The sequence below is a fragment of the Crocodylus siamensis genome, chromosome 5, assembly GCF_052110815.1.
Source record: "Crocodylus siamensis isolate JL-2025a chromosome 5, ASM5211081v1, whole genome shotgun sequence".
Classification (NCBI taxonomy): Eukaryota; Metazoa; Chordata; order Crocodylia; family Crocodylidae; genus Crocodylus; species Crocodylus siamensis.
Window position 1 is genome coordinate 134,604,339 of NC_143399.1, and position 19,056 is coordinate 134,623,394.

Below are 19,056 nucleotides of genomic sequence, written 5' to 3' on the forward strand. Positions count from 1 at the left end.
TCTTGTCATCACATCCACACAAGCCTGCAATGTGAGTACCAATCTGTCAGTTTTGAAGGCAAATGGGACATAGCATGTAAGAGGCAATATTGACCCCAGTGCTACTCAAACACCTTCCTGGAGACTTCAGACATGGCAGATGGCGGGTGTCTACAGCAACCAGGTTACATTTGAATGTGCTCTGTCATACCTAGCTGAGGGAATGGCAGTTGATGGGGTCACGTAAAACAACTAGACAAACACCACAAGTGTGGGAAATGTGCACATAATAGGAATGTAACCCAGAGTCCCAAGAGATAAAACTGGTGATAACAACAGCAGTAAATCAGAGGTGTAGGAGGAGAAAAGCTATCGAGATGGACCAAGGACTCTGCACCAGCACCAGAATCTGACAAATCCCCCCCATGCAGGGGAAGCTATTTTTCTTTCCATAGGTCTTCCCTCCTTGGTGATTACAGTTGCGTCCATAGCACTGTTCCTTGCCGCACAGTCTTACAGGGTTTCCACAGATCTGGAATCCTTACTAGGGCCTGGCTTATGAGTTCAATAGTTAGGCTTCTGAAGTGTACAGAAATATGGGCAACAGGGAGGGGAAGAAACATGATGTTGGGTCCACTCTCATAAGCTTAGGTGCACGTAGAGTTTCTTCCTGCCTAGTGTGGAACATTACCTACTTCAGAGATGGTTATCCATGTTAGTGTGAAGCCAGACAGGAGGTAGGGCATGGTGAAACCTTAGGGTGTCACTCTACACATGCTTCGAGGGTCGGGGGGGGCTTAGCGTGCTCCAGCAGACTTGATTAATTGAGTCTCCTCTGATACAGTATAATAGTGCACCAGAGCAGGTATCCTGCACATCTACAGGGACCTTTAGATACTTCCCAGTTTAGAGAGGCATGAACTTTCCTAAGCAACAACCTACTTGGTCAGGTGCTGGTGAAGTAACCTACCCCAGTGGCACAGTGGAAGAGAAAGGTTAATTATTTTGGGCTGTAGCACATACTGTGAAATCTAAGATGTTTGAAAGATCCGATGCTAGCTTACAGTCACTAAGGAGATGCCATGTAATGCTGGGATTGATTTGTCCATCTGCCTCTCTCCCCTTCCTGCTGTCATTTTGTCTGTCTCTTAAACTACAGTGTTTCTGGTATAGTTACATCCAAATATAGCTACAAAATACTGCAGGTCAAGTGTATATCAGGCACTAAATGAGCCCTGATATGTGTAAAGAGCTTAATAAACTAAAGGGTATGTAAATACATTATGGGAATCAGCTGTGGCAAGTTGTTAAAAAAATAGTCCCATAGCAAATGCAAATTCATTGTTAGCCACGTATGTGAGACTGGGAGGCAAACTCAAACGAGGTGCTATTTGGTGAACTCAGTATACATGTGCAGTAAAGAGTAGCCTTTTTTACAGTATTATTTTTACAATCATATTTTTTATTATTGTTTTTACATCTCATAATCAGGAGGGGGGTGACACAAATTTTGAACACTTGGCATCGTCCATGTGATACTGTTGAGTCAGTGGGACTATTATTGCGTGTAAAGCAAGAAGGATTTGGCTCCATATATGTACCAATATTCCAAAGAAACAAGTAACACGATCAGGTTAAAGAGTTTGCAGCAGTTCAAATCACCAAGAGCTGTTTTTACACTACTTTTAGCACCTAAATTGCTGATTAAAAGATTTAAACCAGGTACAACTTTTTAAAATTTCTGTGAGGAAGAAGCAGGGTTGGGAGGGAAGAACTAAAGCAAAGCAGCATATTTTAAAAGGTGCTGTCAGTTGCAGTTAAAATGTGAACCCCATTCGTAAGGACATCTGTTATTTGTCTGTATAGTGTACAGTCCTTTAGCATAATGAATTATTAATAGCCACTTGGATCCTCAAGCCAGAAAAAATGATTAATTGGACCTCACAATCAAACCTCCTTTTTACTTCAGACCAAGCAGTCTAAGTATGTAAAACTCTACTCCACTTGTTCTTGTGAAGGTCTCCTTCATTTCAGCTGTTGGGAGGAGAGTGTTGCCCTCTAGAAGAGCTCTGAAAAGAAAAATTCTTCATGGATTTCCCAGAACACATTTGAGTACATCCACCCGGGTGTGCCAGTACTATGCTGCCTTGAGTATGAAAGTGAACAGAGTTCGCTTTCACTTCTTTGCTTCTGTGGGGCACAGTGCATTAACAGGGGTGACAGGAGGGATCTAGTTATGGAGACAGTAATTGTTTCTTGCCTTTGACAGGAGCTACACCACTAGGTATAAAGAAGAGGGTGTATTTAGCTCACGACCAACTGGGCTCTGGCCATAAATGCTTATAGAATCAAGAAGCAATTGGGACTTGTGGTACAGATGATATTTTTTATTAGGCCAACTGGTTTTTTGCAAAAAAAAAATCTTTAATTGCAAGCTTTTGGACACAAACACCCTTCATCAGGCACAGGAGAAAAGATCATAAAAGTTCTCCTGAGTAGAAATGAAAGTTCATAGTTCATAAGAAAGTTGAAGGTGTGGTATGGTAAAGAAGTTTTTTCTCTCATGGACAGCTTCTCAGTGTCATAGTACCCAGCAGAAACCTGGCATCTTGTCCTCTAGTTCTTCTGGGCTAAGTACAGACAGTCAAAAAGCCCAAGACTGAATTGATTTAGTCTTTGCAGGTTAGTTTAAACTGCACAGATTAAATTGAAACAGAAGTGAACAGACATCTACCTTTGATTCGGGAAATGCAGTTACGTGCTTGCAGTGGCTTAGATCAGAAGCCAAGGGGCGCTAGAGCACAACTCTCTGGCTGCATGTTCACTTTTTCTTCCTGCTGCCCCTGAGGTCTCTGGGATTTACAGTCCAGAATTACAGCAGCAGGACTCTGCAGGGTTGCTCATCACTTCTTCTTCTTGCTTCCAGGTGCCTCTGGGATTTTTAGTCCACAATTGCAGCCAGCAGTAAGTTTGAGTGGGGAAAAGGGTATTTAACCCCTCTCCCTGGCCCCAAGCCCCACCTGGGGTTTGCTTGGGGGGCGGGGGAGCAGTCCCCCCTGTGTAGACTGAGCTGCAACTCCAGCTGGGGTTGCCATCCCACCCCCTTGTCAGCCAGGCCTCACTCCCCAGCTGGGGAGCAGAGGGGCAGAGTCCAGCCCAGGGCTGGAAAGCATACTGGGATGCTGGGGGACTGTGATTTAACATGAACCAGGAAGAGGTCTAGGACAGAAGTTTCATAAACTGGTTTAACCCAAATCAGTTACATCTGATGCCATATTCAACCAGGTTTATCTTAACCCAGTGTCAGCCATTTTGAAACTGGTTTATGTGCACTGAGCTTTTGTTCTGTTACAGGTTTAAACCAGTTTCTGATCACTTAAGCCAGTTAATGTGTAAATTCTGCTCCTAGCCCTGAAGTCCCCCATGAAAAGGTGAAAGGTTTCAAGTGATGCGGTTATGTGGCTCTGTGTTCTTCAGGCAAGTCCACAATTCTGAATGGAATTATTGTAGTATTTTACCTTCACATAAGTCAGAAGCATTCTTTGAATTACTGTGGAAGGAACAATTCATTTCTATCTTAACCAATGTACTTGGAAAAATGAAACAACTAAAGAGCTGGAAAGAGCTCTTAGTTACCCTGTTCTCCTGTTGAAACGCAGAAAATAGTAGATGGGTATTTTCAATGAATCAGGCTCTTTTTTGGGTGTAAAACAGCATCACTCCATTGAAATGAATGTAATTCTACCAAATTAACCCAATGGAGAACAATAAAAAATATTGAAAGTGAGAAAAACAATAATAATGCCTAATTCTTATATAGTACTCTTAATCAGGTCTCAAAACACTTAATTGACTTTGTCATCATTATTCCCATTGTACCTTTAACTGGCTTTTCCCCACTATCCAAGCATGCATTATTCTGGTAGCAGAACATGAAAATGGCTCCTCAAAAAGTAATGGTTTGGGCACTTGTCAGGAATACATGTTTGCTTTCACGTGAGTGTCAGCAAACATGAAGTAGATCTGAAGCTATTCTTATGACGCACAGATTTCCTTATGTTTCTGTTTCTTGGAAACTGGAATACTTTCTCAGGCCTTTCAATAAGATTTTCAACACAAATTGGGCTAACATGACTTTCACAGAAGTAAAACTGGCTTCCATGTTGCGCTTAACATTCAGTTGTTTTTTTAAATATCTCATTTTTGGAAAAAAGAGATAATAATGCAAAATTTCCCATTAATATTTTTGACCTGCTCTAATTAGGGCCTTTAATTGCTATTATAATATAAAGCCTTTTGCCTTATTCACTAGCTAATGCCACCCCTTTAAGAGATAGGTGCCTCCTATAAGAGATAGGAGGCAACTATCTCTTATCTTCAAGCTGGTGCTCTATTCAAACAATTCTCCCTCCTCCCCACCATAATCTATTTGCTCAACTTTTCATAGATGCATCTTTTGTCTGGTTGATGCAGTGTTTGCATAGTGCTTTGCTATAGCATGCAAATGAAAAGGAACTATATAAATGCAAATTTAATGTATTCATACACACTGTTTGAAGGTTTTCCCGAAGGCCAGGTAAATTACACCCACAGTGTCCGCCTGTCAGCTCTTAATGTCACCCTTTCTGGGAACAATAAGACTCTATATAATTTGTTAGGCATGATTTTCTTTTGTGAGTCAAGGCAGACTATCTTTAATCAAACTATATTTCTCCAGGTGGTTTTCACCCAATCTCTGATAGCTAACTTGTGAAGTAAAGGTGCTTGAGTCACTGCAGCCTACATCAACTAAATGACCCTGCCGTGAATCTGGAGCAACACAAAGTGAATCAGGTCCTTGATTTGCAAAATTTCTAGGACCTTCTTTAGAAAGAAATGTAATATTAAGTTCTTTTAGATCTGAGCTTTGTGCCTGGGTTCCAGTGGACCATTTCATTATCTGCTTCTGCTAAAAGTTTCCCCCATTCTGTGTCACGTGCATTAAAATTCTGGGATGGAATCTGTATCTTGCCCTCGTGTCTAAATAATCTGCACTAAATGGAATTCCTTTATTACTTCTTCAGGCATGACCTGGAGTTCCTTCATTATTTCTTTTACTCCACCTCAAAAGCGTATTTCTGTCTCTGGCATCTGCCCTCATTATCTCCTGGGAACACGGAGATGAGAATTAATTTACATTTCCTGAAATGCCTGCCATTGCTATTACTAGAAGTCTGTTACAGTTTCTGCTGACCTTCTTCAGTGACCTTATGCACTAAATATACAGAGAACACTTTCTTTTTTCTCATTATTTCTTGTCCAATTCTACCTACATTTTCCATTTCGGCTTTACTTACTGTTTTCTACTCTTATTGTCTTAGGCTCCTTCTATATAGTTTCCTATTTGCACTGATGGCTGGGTTACCATTTCATACATCTCTTTCTGACCTCTGACATTGCTATCCGAAGCATCATTGTGCGCTCTAGTGTTGCTGAGAACAGAGTAATAGAAGTTGACTACAGCCAAGGCCCTGGGAAGAAAGTTTTGCTACCATAACTTTTACTGATTGTTGACATTGGGCATGTCTACATGTGCATTTAAGCATGACTAAATTTAACGCGCATTAAGCTAATGTGCATTAAGTGATTTTTGGCAGGTGTCTACATGTGCAGAGACTTGGCACTGAAGTTAGTGCCGAGTCCCTGCATCCCTGCCATTTGACCCTAGTAGCTAAGTTAGTGCTGGGTCACATCTACACGAGAGTTAATGCTCTTTAACTAACTACCTAACGTTAATACTTGCATTTGCAGGTATCAAATTTAGGTACAATTAGTTTAATTTTGTTGCTTTTAATGTACATTAAGGGATGTGCTTTAATGCATCTTGTGTAGATGCATCCATTGTTACATTACTAGAGCACATAGTCTGCTTTGCTTGAGGCACACAGCTTCACTGCAAGAGGTTATGCCAGCAGAAGACAGTTAGCTGTGGGTAGGAGTCTACTAGAGCAAATTTTGGGGTGGCTGCACCCCTTTGGGGTGGCTACAGCCCCCTCTCCAACCTCACCTCCCAGCATATCCGCTGTAGATAAGAGTCTCATCTATTGCAGCTTGAAAGACAATAATGAACTTGAATGTTGAGAGGAAATAAGAGGAAGAAATTTTTCTGTGTAACCTCACCAGGCCAAGCTGAATTGGAATGATTTCAGCATGAAATGAAACTCTCCCAGCTCAGTATGCCATACTACTTGTGCCAAAAGGTCATGGAGTAGATCCAGGACCTCTCTAACTTTAAGTCAATCCCAGTACTTTATGCTGCTTCTATTTTTGTAGCCTGAGGGAGTTTTCCCACAGGGAACAGAGAGACAGAACAAAGACTCATCAAACTTCATCAGTCCAGCTGCTGGTATGGAAAAGGATAGCAGGTATTATATGCTTCCTAGAATTTCTTGTTATTATCCCTATCAAAGCTGTTGTGTATTTTATATGTTTTAACTCTTGGTTCCCCAGTTTTATTCATGTGATTCCATTGCAGCTGGTTGTAATGATGGGCTTTTTTTTTATAACATTGCTGGGTTCATGGAGACTGGAATGTGAAGTATACAAACTACTCCTATGTTTTAGGCTGCAGACTAGGGTTGCACTGATAAAGATTTTCTTGGCCAATACTGATAACCGATTATTAACCAGCCATATCAGCTAATGCCGATCCGAAAGACAATTTACAGAAATGCAGCCCGGCAGTTTGGACAGCAGACTTCTGCTGATAATTCTGTGGGGTGAAAAGGGCATGGGGGGGAAGATCAAAAGCCCTCATGGTGAGGGAGGGAGTGGGCAGGGGCAGGGGCAGGAGAGTAGGATGGAAATGAGGACAGCTTGTCTGGGGGCCCCTGCCCCTGCGCCTGCCCCTGTCACTGCCCCACTCCCTCCTTCACTATAGGGGCCTCAATCTGCCCCCCCCATGGCTCTTTCCTCCCCATCCCCCCTTTCCTCCCACAGACTTACTGGCAGGAAGCTGCTCTCCAAGCTGCTGGGCTGCATTTCTGGCCATGTACGTGCTGAGGCTGTGTGCATGCATGTGGAATATATCAGTGACATTATCAGGTACCAATTGCCAATAATGTTAATCTTCCTTTTATTGGTGCTGATCTGATATGCAAATGATATATTGGTGCACCTCTACTGCAGACATTTGACATGGTGACTGTGGAGTGATTTACCCTAGATTTCACTCCATAGTAAATTTACTTCTTACTGGGCACATATACACAAGACGCTTACTGCATAGTAGCCTAATAACACCATGCAGCAGTGTGCCAAGTAAAAATCATGCTAATATGCTACTGCCCAGTGTTATTAGGCTACTGCGCAGTAGGGCTTTGTGAAACAGCACTGTTCCGCTTCGACTTCTGTTTTGACATTTTGATGGTACAGTGTTCACTGGGAACTGAGCCTGGGGGAGGGAGGCAGAACACAGCCCCAGTGCTGCACACCACCTCCCCCATGTCAGGGGGAACACCCAGCAGCTTGCTGCCCACTGTGGGGAGGCAGCGTGCAGCGCTGGGACTGCGCATCACCCTCCCTCCACTGGGCTCAACTTCCTGCAGCTTGCAGCCTGGTGGGGATAAGCAGCACGCAGCACCAGGGATGTGCTCTGCCTCCCTCCACCAGACTCAGCTCCCAACAGCTCACAGCCCCATGGAACTCAGCCTGATGGAGAGAAGTGGTGTGTAGTCCCAGTAAATGAGTCAAAACAGTGTCAAAATGAAACAGCTGGCTAAGCTTCACACAGCCCTACTGTATAGTAAGCATCATGAAAAACAGTGCTGGTGCTACTGCACAGTAGCATGAGTTACTGCACATTTAGTTAGTACTTAATTAAGCAAGTTACTAAACTAAATGCACAGTAACTACTGCACATTAATGAATGTATAGAGCTGTCATGAGCATCCAGAGGCCCCAGTCACTGCTGTTGCAGCCGGTGAGCGCTGGGCTTTTTTTTTAAAAAATTCATTCTCACTGGCTGCAGCAGTGGCAATTAGGGCCTCTGGATGCTCATGGCAGAGCCCCCCCTGAGCAGTGTAGGGCAGTGAGGGGCAGCAAGGATTGCTCCCCCCCGCCTGGCACCCACGCGGCAGCTGCCCCATGGTGCAGTCCAGGTTGGCAGGGTACTATGTGCTGTCTGGGACCTGGGGCCACTAGGGCTGAGCACTTCCAGGCTCTGGTTGACTGTTGGAGCCATCCCAGCTCCCAGACAGTGTGTGGCACCTTGCTGAGCCATGTTTCACCTGCGCGATGCGACAGCTGCTGTGCAGTTGCCAGGCAAGAGGGGAGTGATCCCTGCTGCTCCCCACTGTTCTGCACTGTGTGTGTGGGCTCTGCCATAAGCACCCAGAGGCCCCAGTCACTGCTCCTGCAGCTGGTGAATGCAGGCGGTTTTGTTTGTTTTTTTAAAGTGCCAGGAGGCTAGGGCTAGCTGGGGGGTCATCAGGGGTGGGGCCCAGGTGGGGGGGGCTTCTTGGGGAGTGGGGGCTACATGGGGGGCTCTGCCAGTAGGCCTAGAGCTCTCACAGCCCCTGCTACCGCTGGTGAGTGTGGGGCTTTTTTTTTTTTTTAAGTGCCAGGAGGCTGGGCTGGGTGAGGGATGAGGCCTGGCAGGGCAGCCATGGGGATTTCTCCTGCAGCTTCCCTGGTTGTGCTTGGCATGGGCTGTGCTGAGCTGACTTGGGTGCTGGCACTGGCCCCAGCTGGCAGTTGCAGTATGCTGTCATCCCACACACAGATCCGGGAGCCTGTGCCTCTTGGGAGGGATGTGGGGCTGCTTCAGACTCCTCCCTGGGGGCACGGGCCCCTGGATCTGCACTCAGGATGACAGCAGGCTGCCGTCCCTCCCCCAGAGCACTGGGAGTGGAAGGGACCTCGGGGACAGGTTGCAGACACTGGCCAGCTACAGATATCAATATCAAAGCAGTCCTTCCACCCCTCTTCCCTCTCCCTCCTCTTAGTTTATTTTTCCCTGCAAGCCCGACTCTGAAACATCCAAAACATTTCCAAAATGTTTTGGATGGTTTTGTTTCATTTCAGAGGTGTTTCAGAGCCTTCTGTTTTGTTTTGGATTTAGTGTTTTGGGAGCTGAAATGGGCTGAAATACCTCCAAAATGAAATGGCTGCCAAAATTTTGCACAGTAGTAGACCTATATTGGAAGACGGGCTGTATTCTTAGTTGTGATCCACTTCTTTTTTTAAAAGGCCAGCATGTCACCAGTAAGGTTTACTCATCACCTGAGGCTGTCCAATTGATTAAACTCTTAAGCAGAGAGCTGTTGCCTACCACATACCTTTGCAAGCAAGATAAACATATTACTAGTGTCAAAAACTCTATTGGTCCTGGCAGTGTGCTGCTGTTTGACTGCTTTCTAGTAACAGACAGCTTCCAATGGATATCTATTCTGCAGTGATTAAAGCAATAGCCACCATTTGTATTTTGACAGTAATTACTTGTGTATTCAGCTTTATGAAAGTAAATAAATGAATAAGAATCACAGTAATAACAATACTCTAGCATTTCACATCTGAGTTCTGTCTGGCCACTCAGTTTAGAAAAGTCACTTGATAAATTATTTCTCTGTCCAGTGAAACAGGCAGAGAATTAATGCAATTTTGATATGCTACATTTCTTAATCTTTGAAAAGATGCAATCAATTTCAGTTTTCAATATTACCTATCTATAGTTGTTTTATTGCTACTGGGATTTCATCACTTTTATCATCAGCTGTTATGGCTTAAGTCCAGTTATTAGTGGGTAAATGAGGACAGGCTTGTCCCCGAACACTGCCTTGAGATGGTCATCCTTTTCCAGGAAGGGTTGGAAGTCATTATTGATGTGTTTTAGGTGTTCAAGTTGGTGGCTGTAGGTGAAAACCAGAGGGATTCTGCTGTCATTGTCCTGAGATTCACATTGTAGCAGGTTGAAGAGAAATCTGAGTCTGGCTTTGTTGATCTCAGTGGCTACAGTTTGGGAACCTCAACTTGTAATTGTAAAAATCCCTGCTCCAGGTCCTTAAGGTGATCATTCCAGTCAGTAGGGTCAGAGCAGATCCAGCTGTAACACAGAGCTTCACTGTAGACAGATAGAGTGAAGTGCTTGGGATGAAATTTGGTGGTGTGAATGTAACTGTGGTGGTCAGTAGCTTGTGCTCTATGCCTATATATCTATCTATGCATCTATAGATCTTGTTTAGTTAGTCTATGAAGGTTCATATCTACCGTGCCTTCTGACTGACTTCAGACTAACACAGGTAACTACCTTTTCTATTCAGTCTATAGCATATTGGTAGTTTACTGGCATATATTTTTGGGGTCTCTTTAAGAGCCCAATCTCTATGATCTTTTCTACTGTCTCCCACTGGTTCTATGAGAGATTTTTGATCACTAGCCAACCTGGTATCTGCTTTCTTTACAGCATTTCTATCTACTTGGAGTTGTATTCAATTTGCTGCTTAACCTTGGATTCACAATACATCTGTCCCCTTTCTAACACATCATAAAACACTTGAGGTCAAATGAATATTCAGACTTCATCAAAGCTCAGTTTTCTACAGCAAGTGTTCCTGCTTGCTCTATAGTAAGGGGAAATTCATGTCAATGGCTAGCATAAACCAAAATGAGAGTGTCTTTTAACAGTGAAAACTTGCTCTGAGGATTTGTCTCAAAGGAACTAAACCTGTTAAACTGGAAGCTAACAATCATACCCAGAGGTATCATCTCTTTTCAAAGGAAACTGCTTGCTGAGCCTAACTAGGAGAAAAAAATTGTAGGTTAGTTTGCAGTGGTAGAAGCAGCAGGGTATTTCTAACTGAATAATTGCAGCTATTCATTGTCTAGAGTACTTTTTATAATATCCAATGAATGTCTTTGGTCTTTACAGATTAGAATGTATTTCATGTAGAACAAAAAGAGACTGTATTTTACTTCTGCAATTGAAAGTAATAATGCCTTAGAACAGCTCGGGAAGGCTGCCTAGAAGCTAGAAATGCAGTGCATTTTCTCTTTTGCTTCTCAGAAGAGCATTGTAAGAATGATAAAACCTTCTGGCATGAATTGCTTTTGTGGCCATGGGGGACTGCTAGGTTATGTGCACTGTGATTCCATGTAGATATCACAGGGCCTTCAGTTGCACCCAGTGACCCCTCTGTTGACCCCAAATAACTTGTGTTTGACTAAAATGTCTTCCAATCTTGATTTCAATAAATTGAGAGAGTGATATAATATTTACTCTATCCCATCGGGTTCCAGGGATGGGGTACTCACTCAGACCTCCATGCCTTTGGGGTTCTGTCCTTAAGTTGCCATTCAGCAGAGACCATTGGGGTGGTAAACAGCTTTATCTTTATTAAGAACAGGATTCAGAACTCACGTGCTCAAAGCCTGCAGGGAGGACTGCAACCCACCACCACAAACCACACCCACAGGGCATCAGGGGGAGGCCCCTTAAAGGTACATTCCATATACCACATCCCCCTTCTTTACTCTGGGAGCTCCCTCTTAATTAGTTGGATGTTCATCAGGTGCTACTTTAACTTGGAACTTTTCAGGATTGCGGAGCCAGAGGTTGCTAGCACTTGGCTCGCTGGTGGGGTCTAGCTTTTCCTGCTATCCCATTACATAGTCCTTGTACTTCACAGGCAATCTCACCACACGTCCCCTCTTAGTTTGCGTGGTGTCATCAGGTTCCTCTGTGGGTACTGGTGAATTCTCTGGAATGTGATGAAACTCTTGCTTGTGGTGGTCTGGTTCCTCTTCTTAAGTTTGTTCTGCTGCCATCTCTTGAGGTACACTGAAATGTCCTGCTGGTAGTGATGAGTAATCTTGTCTTAAGTGTCTTTTGTTCCTCCTGTAGACATTACCACTGGGGATTTTTACTATGTAGCAGCGTGGTTCATCCCTTTTTGTCGTGACAGATGCTGGTGTCCAACCTGGACTTGTTTGCATCTTTACTTCTCCCCCAACATAGAGGTGGCCAGGATGCAGCCGTGTGGTCATAGTGCTCCTTTTGGCACCTTTGAAGGTTCAACAACTTGTGGGAGGCAATCAATGGCAGTCTAGGAGTTAGCACTGCCATTGTAGCAGGGAGAGTACTGTGCAAAAGTCTCACCATCAGAAGCACTGGAACATGGTGTGCTGGAGCATACTTGAGACCAGTAATGGGTAAATTCCTCAAATTGAGTAAAGGCAGATATAGATCAGAGCCTTCCTGCAAAGTCTTCTTAAACATTGATTTGATGGTCTGAACTGTGTGTTCAGCCTGACCATTGGATTGTGGGTAATCTGGGCTAGAACATGTGATGGTTATGCCCCAGTCAGTCGCAAATTGTTTCATCATGTGACTTGCAAATGGCACGTGATTGGAGACAATTTCTTTAGGTATGCCATTACAAGCAAACACAGACTTCATTTTGGCTACTACCATGCCAGCTGTCTTGTCTGGCAGGTGCAAAACTTCAGGGTACTTGGAGTAATACTCAGCTATGATCAAATAATACTGTCCCCATAGGTCAAAAATATCCACTGCCAGTTTTAGCCAAGGCAGGTCTGGAATCTCATATGAGATCATGGGCTCTTTCTGATTACTGGGTTGGAGCTCTTGGCAAGGTGCACAATTCACAATCTATTGCTCCATGTGGGCATTCATTTTAGGTCAATACATAATTTGTTGAGCTTGCACTTTCAACCTTTGTATGACTTGATGGGGCGAGTGAAGCAATATCGACATGTTGGTCCTTGCACCACTTGGAATGATTATTTTCAGCCCAATCATAAGCAAATCATCCTGAATCTGGATTTGGTCTCTGAGAAGCCAGTAGGTTTAGTTCAGGTTTAACTGAGTGTCTCTGTTTCCATCAGACCATGAATCGCCTTTTCTGAATGAAAAATATCAGGTTCAGGAGGAGGAGTGAGCATTGTGGCTCTAGAAAGCATGTCGGCCACTAACATGTCTTTGCCTTTGGCATAGTGAATCTGGATGTCATATTTTTGGCACTGCAACAGCATCCTCTGTAGCATGAGGCAGCCCTGGATAAGCTCAAGCAAACCATCACAATGGCACCTGTGCTCAGGTACTTTAACCCAGTAGAGCAGCTGGAAATCCAAGCCAATGCATCCAAAGATGGCTTAGGAGCATGTCTGTTTCAGCAGAATCAACCAACTGCATATGCTTCGAGAGCTCTAACACAATCCGAGAGAAATTATGCACAGATTGAAAAAGAACTTCTGGCAATTGTCTTTGCCATGACAAAGTTCCACCAATATGTGTATGGCACCCAGGTATGGGTCCAGGAAGACCACAAACCCCTGGAACTGTTTTTTGTGAAGCCCATAGGAAAGGCTCCACAGTATGCTGTTGCAGCTCTGAAAATTTGACATCCAGATTCACCATACCAAAGGCAAAGACATGTTAGTGGCTGACATGCTTTCTACAGCCACAATGCTCACTCCTCCTCCTGCACCTGATCTTTTCCACTCAGAAAAGGTGACTCATGGTCTGATGGAAATGACGCCACTCAGTGACCAGTTACTCCAGCAGTTACAGGAGCACACAAAGTCTGACAAGGAACTACAAGCCCTTAGAGCACAGCATCCTAACTGATCTTTCACAGGGAGTGATGGTGTTTAGTGTGCAGAGGGCTACAAGAGATGGCTTCTTTTAAGTCCAGATCTACCTCAGACTGGGTCCATAAACTTTCTGCCTTCAAAAGCTATGGGACAAACGTCTGACTCTGGCAGCATCTGGGGATGGATCTATTTGACCACATAAATTCTACAGCAACCAAATATTCTAGGCACCAATCAGGGGCTGGTTGAGAAGCTGGTACATGGCAGCCCAATGCTGCCTCCTGACCAGAAGACTGGATCCATTACACTGCCCTGCTTTTTCCAGGGTAGAGACAAATGTTAAATAAAAAATGTTATGGTGGCACAAAGGCCAAGCAAACAGAGATCCATGGCCCTTGTCATACCACAGATGCCCCATATTAGTGGCTGTGGCATAGGTGGTATCAATTTGGGCCACTTTATGACAACAGATGGGAATGGGAATTCCTGGGGTGTGCAGGATCAGGCCCCTGAAGCCCCAGGAACTGCCTGTTTGGGACTTCCCAGGCACCTGTTGACACTCTGGTGCAGTCAATCAGCTGATTGGTGGTCTCAGCTCTAGGACCGCACCAGAGCCAGCTTTCCTTGCTCACAGACTTCCCTTGGAGATTCCTTGGCAAAGCTGAACCATGTCATTTGGCCACATCAATTTATGCCCCCAGATACCTGGCTGCAACACCATGGAAAGCTCTGCACGTACATAAAGCCTCTTAGAGTCTTTGGTGAAGGAGTGGTTTCCCTTGGCTGATCAACCTGCAGGAAAGGGAAACGAGGCACGGAAAATGACTCTTGGTTGAAAACTTTGTAGCGGTTGGTAGGTCCAGCTGGGAAAGTCTGGTGAATCACCTTAGATCTGAAGAATCACCTTACCCCAAACATGAGGGGATTGAGGTCACCTTTCTCTCTCTCTCTCTCAGACACACACACATCTTCTCTCAGTACCAAAGAATAAGTGAAAAAAACCCCAAAGCATTCCAGCATCCACCTGCACCTTAGGAGTGACAATGCTTTGCAAACCCTATAACTTTTGTGCAGGGAGAGGCCAGGTGTTGCCAGTCCACAGAGAGGTACCTTGCGTGGGAAGGTCTCACTTAAATGTAGTCTTGTCTTATCCTCTGCCTACCCTACTTCTACAAGGGGGTTATAAACCCCTGAAGACCACATCCAGAGCCCACTGAACAAAAGCCCAGGTTACACCCCACTGTCCAGACTATCTAAATCTAGTGAGTACCAAGCCTGCCAGTTATGTTCCTGTTCAGAACAGGTTACGCTGCAGGAGGGCTGCAGCAATTCCTGAGACAAGTCTAAGCTATAAGCAAATATGTTCCACACATATGCAGTATAATTGGAATCCCTACATCTCTCTGTGTGCTCATTAATAAAAATAGATTCATAATGCATCTGGTTCCTTCCTTCTGCTCTTAGTCTATAATTAGTAACTTGCATGTGGGTAGTGGGATCAGTTAATTGCTTCCATTCTTCAGCATCAACATCCCTCTGCACCTAATATCTGTGAGAAGCATCTTACAAAAAAGAGGCATTAGGAATGGAGATAAATGAAAACAGTCCTATAGAAAGTGGTTACGATTAAAAAACACCTTCTACCCTAACAGGGATCATCCTTTCTTTATTCTTATTAGCATGCATTTAGCTACACTTAAATAACAAACTATGCTATTGGTAGTGTTAGAATGATATTGTAGCCATTATGGTCCAGAAATTATGGAAGAGGCAAGGATTTCTTACAGTGATATCCTTTATTGAACCAACTGTATACAATAGTTGGGATAGAGTTAGAAAAGCTTTCAAATGCAAAGCATTCTTCTTTTAGGTCTTTATCAAAGACCTGAAGCAGAATCACAGTCATAAAAAATTAGGGTTGGAAAGGACCTCAGGAAGTCATCTAGTCCAACCCCCTGCTCAAAGCAAGACTAATCCCAAATAGATCAGTCTAGCTGGGTCTTAAAAACCTCCAAGGATGAAGATCCCACAGTGCTTTACTACCTTATGAGAAAGTTCTTGCTAATATCTAACCTAAACTTCCCTTGGTGCAACTTAAGACCATTGCTCTTTGTTCTGTCATCTGCCACCATTGAGAACAGTCTAGTTCCATCTTTGTAACATGCATTCAGGTGGTGAAGGTTGCTGTTAAATCCTGCCCTGAGTCTTTTCTTCTCCAAACTAAATAAGTCCAGCTCCCTCAGCCTCGGCTCATTAAGTCATGTGTCCCAGCCCGAGTAGCTATTTTTGTTGCCCTCCATTGGACTCTCTCCAATTTGTCTACATCCTTTCTCTAGTAGGGGGCCCAAAAACTGTCTTGCATTCAAAAACTTGTCTCATTCTATCCCAGCAAGACAAAAGATATCATCCTAAGAAATCCTTGCCTCTTGCAAACCATACTATTGACATGGACAAGGCAGGGACCGCTTCCTAGCAACCTGGGACCCTGGCACAAGAAAAACAATGATGCTGAGATTTTTACCCCCTGCCCCTTTCTTTTTTAAGAAACAGTTATGGGAAACATAGGGATTGCCACAGATCGGACTCTCCAGTCCACTAGCCCATCTCTAACAATGGCTAGCATCAGAAGAACATATAGGGACACAGCTATCGGCAGAAGTAGGATTATCTGCACTCTCACCACACACATATCCTGGTTAGAAGTTAGAAGCAATCAGTCTAATGCTTTGTTCTTGCTCAGCTCCTGCTGCCATTTTCCATGTGGTATCAGATCCAGTTCATCCCCCAGCAGTGAGAGCCAAGGAGCACCAGGTGCCTCCTTCCCCTCTTTACTGTGTTTTTTGGCCATAGTTGCTTCTACCCTCCAAAACTCCCAAACCCCCTAAGCCTACCTGACTAGTGGGAAATAATGCTACTACAAAGCCAACTGGAAGCTGCTACTAGCAGTCACTGCTCATCCTCATGGGAGAGGGATTAAAAAAAAAAGAGGAGTTAATTTCCCTGTTGCTGTCAGAGTCCCTCAGGTACTCCTATCTGATCTGGAGGTCTGTCATACTTAGTGAAATCTAGATACTTTGTTTATATCGTTTGTCTTTTGCCTCCACCAAGCCTTCTCAGCTAGGCCCCATCAGACAGAATACACCTCTATTTAAGGCATATAATACTTTTATTATTACCTTCTAATAGGTTGCTTTTGAGGTGGCCCTTTTCATCCCAACATGATCATCATGCCAGCTAAATGTGGGCAGAAAGGAAAAGAGGGACAACTGGGTATATTTCCTACCCCCCATCTCATCACAACTTCAAACAAAGTTGGGGGGAAATCCTGGGAGCTGTTCCATCCTCCATTCTCCTCAGCTCCCTCTCTTTGAGAGGTGGTTTGTCTAGAAGCTGTGGGCCAGGAGCTCCCCTTCGCCAAGAGAAACATCACAAACCAAACTGAAATGTTCTGGATAGAAATGTGGATGTCTCATGAACTCTAAACCTAGTGCAACAAATTATAGTTCTCAAGAAGAAATCCTGGGGATCGCAGTAGGATTAAGGATACTTATGTGCAGAATGCTAGCCTTAGAACGCCAGCTGCAGTACTTATTTATCAGCGCTCATAGCTGAGATTGCATGCTGTGCCTGCTGGAAAGGCCCAATGGCCTTAAGGTAGGCTAACCGTATGGAAATCCCAGACATCTGGGACAACACTGGGGACATCCAGGACCCCGGCCCCCTCTCCAGCCCCCTACCAGCATTCTCAAAAGTTGGTGGGAGCAGGGCAGTGTGCCAAGCAGGCAGCAGTGCCTGCCTGCCCGCCTGCAAGGTGCTCTGTGCTGCTCCGACTCCCAGCCAGACTGCACCCTATGACCCTGCATTTCTGGGAGGCCCATTATAATTCTCAAAAGCTAGCTGGACCAGCCTCTGAAATTTGGGACTTTCCCAGCTAAACTGGGACATCCTACTTTAAGGTAATTTTGCTTTTTTATTATGAGGCCATCGTTATAAAGAAATGTAATTCACAGTGCCACCTTTAGCACCTATGGGCTGTCCCACAGTCTATAGCACTGCAGAATCTTTATAGATGGGTATGATAGAAAGCCTTGTCTCCTGCCTGTGGCCCTGCTCTGAGTTTATGGATGTCTTGCTCAGGGATTGTACTGAAAGAATTCTTCCCCTCACTTGTAGATGTGAGTGCACATTACAATTAATGAGAAACATTATTAAATCAACAAGGGTTCAGGATGTGGGTTTCCGTGGCTCTATTACTGTAGAAGATGTATCTAACTAGCTCTTTGATTACAACTTCGTAATACCTCTGTTTTTCACTTTCAAAACATCAAATGACACAGATTGAATTGTAAGTGATGGAACTTGCAGTTTTGTAAAGTTAAAAATTTCAATTGTTTTTTTATTTTTCTAGAACAGCTCATAAGTCTTGTAGATAATTAACCTTACCTTCCAAATTCACATCGCTAGCTTTTCAGTGGTATTTTTCCTGCCAAACTTTAGATTAATAAAAGATGAAAAGTTTTATAACTTCTTTGACTATAATAATGCTGAGCCCTTTCTCTTGTCTCAGCTTAATAACATCAATAAAAAGAACCCATATTGAAAGGAGAAGAACTAGATTCAGATGTTGATATTACAAAAGCATCATTGATCCCCAGCTGTCTGAAGTATCTTATAATGCTTCATATGTTTCTTTTGTCTTTCTTGCATATTTCTTTGTGCCAAGAGCTCTTCCTTTCTCTTGGTAACTATGAAAAACTAGAGTCTTTTTGACCTGTTTCTATTCTATTTTCTCTTGGACTTTCTTTAGAAAGTATTGATGGTTTTGCTACATATGGAATCTTGTGTGTGAAGTATTGTCTGATTCCTGCCTTTCATCCTTTGAAAGAATTCTTATTTGTAATTATTTCAAAAGGCTTTTTTTTTTCCACAAAAAAAATTAAAGAGAAGCAACACTTGGAGAATCTAAGCTTCTAACTTTATTAAAGGAAAGAAATATATCAGAAAAGCAAGACAAGAGGACAAGTGTCAATAATACCATAGCTCTAACATCATTTGAAAGGCAGTGTCAGTAATAAAAAAGTAGAAAGCATAGCAATAGCCCTTAACCTTTCCCTTCTGGAGTCAGCCACACCTTAAACTTGGCCATAAAACTGAGATGAGAAACTCTATACTTTATAGATCCTCAGACAATTTGGACATGTAATTGTGATTTTAGCTGGCAAGCTACAAAGATCGTATGTACAACTGGCCACAAGTGGACTAGTCACTTGCATGTCAAATCAACAAGGTTGATCATGTCACTAGATATGCAACTTTCTGAAGATATGGCTCAATGGGTTTATCCTACCAGGAATCTCAAGAACCTACCAAAGGGAGCATGGAAATAGCTATATCAGTTCATAAAAAGATAGTAGGGCTATGTGAAGCTTTGGTCACTAATTCGATTCAGTGGAGATTCGGCCCAATTCCATGGCTGAATCTCCAAAT